The sequence below is a fragment of the Acyrthosiphon pisum genome, chromosome A1, assembly GCF_005508785.2.
Source record: "Acyrthosiphon pisum isolate AL4f chromosome A1, pea_aphid_22Mar2018_4r6ur, whole genome shotgun sequence".
NCBI lineage: Eukaryota > Metazoa > Arthropoda > Insecta > Hemiptera > Aphididae > Acyrthosiphon > Acyrthosiphon pisum.
The window spans coordinates 135,655,380-135,659,833 of NC_042494.1; the positions used below are offsets into that span (position 1 = coordinate 135,655,380).

The 4,454-nt window shown below is 28.5% G+C and overlaps 1 protein-coding gene across 1 annotated transcript in view; it reads right to left on the bottom strand.

Annotated features, from left to right (window-relative positions):
* Positions 1-4,454, bottom strand: part of LOC100165725 (neurotrimin-like) — a 146,668-nt gene that overhangs the window by 67,693 nt on the left and 74,521 nt on the right. The window lies entirely within an intron of this gene.

Sequence of the window (4,454 nt, forward strand, 5' to 3'; positions counted from 1 at the left end):
TAAATAGTACGAGACGAATACCAAAATCTACACACAAAACTAGACAGTCAGGATCGTGTAATATCTCTGATCACTCCCGGCTCCCACACCACCCACCACATTAATCAAATTGATTATAGCCTATAGATTTTTTTTAAATGCGTAGAACTATTTAAATGTTAGATATTAATTATTAATGTTATAATTTTTCGACTTCCGTTTTGGATATCATGTTATTTCTTAAGATTTCGTCTTAAGTTTCAAAAAACGGTATTATTTTTTCAGATTTCGGTTTCGGTTTTGGATATCGGTATTTATGTTTTCCGATTTCGGTTTCGGTTTTGGATACCGGTATTTATTTTTCCCGATTTCGGTTTCGGTTTCGGATACCGGTATTGATTTTTTTCGATTTCGGTTTCGGTTTTGAAAACCGGTATTGATTTTTTCCGTTTTCGGTTTCGGTTTCAGATACCGGTATCGATTTTTTCCGATTTCGGTTTCGGTTTTGGATACCGGTATTAATTTTTTCCGATTTCGGTTTCAGTTTCGATTTCGGTTTAGGTTTTTAACGGTTTAAACCGGTATTCAAAATCGGTATCGAAAATCGGTTTCAAGCCCTGCTATAATGTGAGCACATCAAAATATATCAATCAAAATTATTATATTAATGGTTTAACAGATAGTAGCTCTTATTTTAAAATTAAAAACGACCGTACATACACCTATATATAATAATTATGAGACAGCAGTCAAATACATTTTTAATTTATATGGTTTTCGTTACATATTATAATATCCTATATAATTAAATACTATTTTTAATGTGCAAGAAAGAAATCAAATAGACAATAGTGTTATTGTTTCAAAACTTTATGTGGAATACTTTGTTATTAGTAACAAATACGTAATGAGTCTAATGAAAATATAATTTTCTAAGTGTGTCATTGTAGGTCAAAGCTATATTATATAAGTCAACTGAATTACTTCATTCGACCAAACATTATATTAATTTAAATATAATATCTTTGAATAAAGTGACTGTGTAAAATATTTGAAGTAGAAATGAAATAACTAATCCAAATTATGTTAGTATGACGACTTTAATTTACATTTTGGCTACGCGATGCACTACTTATCTAAATGAACACTCTCGAATTAACTGAATTATGGAGGGAAATAATATAAACAAACAATTTTATTAGTTTTATTTCTTACGCTTGTTTTACCAAACTGTTTTTTTTTTTAACGAGAAAGAAAATTATACCATCAGATACAGAAGAATTTGTATAATAATATAAAAAAAAAATGTAAGTAATGTAAGTACTTCTAATAGTCTTAACCTTAAGACACGCAGATTTTAAATGGAATAATTTTGTGTTAGATATTAAAATATGACGGTTTTTCGACCTTAATTGTTCAGCTGAACGTTTACGAGCATAATAGTGAAAATAACTTTCGTAGTGCATACACGTGTAATGTTTGTAAATAATATATCGATAACATGTTAATTTATTTTGTCTTGACAGTTAACAAGAATGAAATTGTTTAACGGGTGTTTTGGCAAAAACCTTACTCTGTTGATCTCATTAATTCATCGGTGCTACGTGTCGGGCCAATGAAGTGCGTCCAAAAAATTGATTTATCTTTCTAACATCCAAACCAATCACGAAGCTGTCACGCCGATTGAAACTGTCGGAGACAATTCAATTCTACGGATTCGTAATCTAATTTTATATGTAGGAAAACCGCACAACCGCGTATCCCTTGCACTTATTTTACAGCAACCTACTTGTAAACTAATCCCATAAACTTTACCTTCAGGGAACACTTAATGTTACATCACATGACTTAAACTTTGTAGTTATTTTTTTTATGATTTGTTGTTATTGTATTATATATACTATGTGCGAGTATGTATATACAAACCGAGTATATCAGCGATTAACCACATCGCAAAGCTTAACTTTTTCAGCGTCCATTAGCAAAATATACACAAAAAAAAAAATACGTTGATAAACTTTCATCGTAAAATCTCACTTTCGACGGAGACTCTCTTTTTTTGCATTCCTTGGAGTATAATATAATTTTTTCACATAAAAGACTTTACTAAGAAACGACACGGAAAAATGAATGCCTAACTGACTGCCCTGGAGTGACACTAAAGGTAAATAATCGTCGATTAGGGACGACATTTTAGAAGTAAAACTTCTATTCGACGGAGTTCGAAAATAAAATCCAATGCATTAAATTGTGACGTTCTTTGGTAAATTAATAATTCATCGTAAGCATTTAAAGTACTTAGCATTAAATAACTTTGTGTTGTTTAGTTGTTATAAATAGGGCTTACTCAAACAATCAAAATACAATTTTGTATACCAACATAATGTACGAGTTAGGACTGAACGAAAGACACACACAACATTGATGGACACCTAATCATTGGCATAGTTGAAGAACCTAGCCAACCACAAAAACCCATCAACGCAGACACCAAATGAAACGGTATCTGAAAATAAATCCAAAAGAAGATTTCTGTCAACATTTATCTATTTCTTTGGAATGTTGAAAAGAGAGAACTAAGTTGTTGTTTCAAAAATATAATAAACACAGTAATATTAAATGGATCATCTCGGCGCACTATTTGTTTTCTCTCTCTAGACATGGCACTTATTGAAACATAGCAAATTTGAGTTCAAAATAACTAGCCATGTGTTATTAGCTTGGACATTTAAGTGAATTAATCTATCATCAGACTTAAATTTAAGAACAATATATTTGTTTTAACTTTATATTTTTTGAGATATTTTAATTTGTTACGAAATATGAGCTTTTTTACAATAATTTCCATACACATAACTTACATAGATATTGAATCAAAATATTATGAAAACACTACTAATGTCTCAAACTCTAAGTTTATAGCTACTAAAATTCACAATTCACTCTTGTATTAAAACGTGCACCACAAGATTGGTTCTGGTGAACGAAAATTTCCTATGTTTCGTATGAGGTGTAAAAGTACGAGTTGGCAAACAGTAGTCGGCTGAAATTATCTTATTATTAGAATAATATTTTAAGACGGCGCCTTGTATATGCAATTTGGCTACAATTGTCGTTAAAAGTAAAATATTAATATTATGACGTATAGTGGTGTGTAAATTAAAATGTTATTGTATAAAAATAATGTCAGAAACGTCAAAATAAATAAATATTATAAACTATCACGTCATACTTAATACTTACTGAAACAAATTTATTAGAATATAAAACAAAATTTGCAAATAAAAATGACCACATCAATGCTGTATTAGTATTTTGACAAGTATACAAGTAAAGGATCGCTCATCATTTCTAACAGCATCAAAATATTTGTAGACATTTGGTTATTCATTTTATTAATTTGTATAACTTAATCTATATTTTGTATACAGTACCAATACATAATAATATTTATAAATGTTACATGACATAGGTAATCAATGGTAATATCCATGTATTTTAAAACAAATATATAACGTATCTAAGTGATTTGAACGATATATAACATATTGTTGATAAAATATTACGTATTTCTCATTGTAGGTATAAGTTATAATATATATAACATTATTTTTATTAGTTTTAAATTATCTTCATATTGATATTGGTACGTTGAATACGATTTAACCAAATATCGTTATTCAAGTAAAGTAGGTTTATCGCAAAGTTTTAAAAGTGCCATCATCTACAATGGAAAACTTATCGTTGAAAAGAACTCAAGTAGATGTTCAACTTTTACGGTACATATTAGTATTACTAAACATGCCAAAAGAAGAACTCATAGAAATATCAAATACTTCTGAAAATCCTGACCAGTCAAGATTCACTTCAAGACGAAATAATGATACAAGGTATAGCGAATGTAATCAGCAGCTACCGAAGTATAAAACGGAAACTTCACATATTAAAAACAGCCCGAAGTAAACATATAAATTAATAATTAAGTACCATGGTATGTAACGTATTGTAATGTCACATAAATATTATAATATTGTGTCATAAGTATAATTTACATACACATGCTTGTTTAAAGAATGTTATAATAATAAAATATTATATTAAAAAGTGTGTGCTAGTAGCTGTTTTAAATTTCGATCGAAAAAAAAATCAAATTTCAGTAAGTAGTTTATTAGTTACATTATTTAAAGTTTAGATGAGCGGAATAGTGGATCAAGTGGAATATCTGGACTACTCCGTTTACCAAAACTATAAATATCTACTTACAACTCATATACTACTCGTCCAAAATTATACAAATTTATATAAACATCAAAGTACCTACTTCAAAAAATAATCTGCATTAAAATAGGGCATTAAACAATCGTGTTATTATTAAAAAAAAATGAAACAATAAATAATTGTATTAATATTAACGAATAAAATAGAGAAAAAAATTTTGTTTTAGAATAACGTTGTTTTAAACGACTTATAAATTA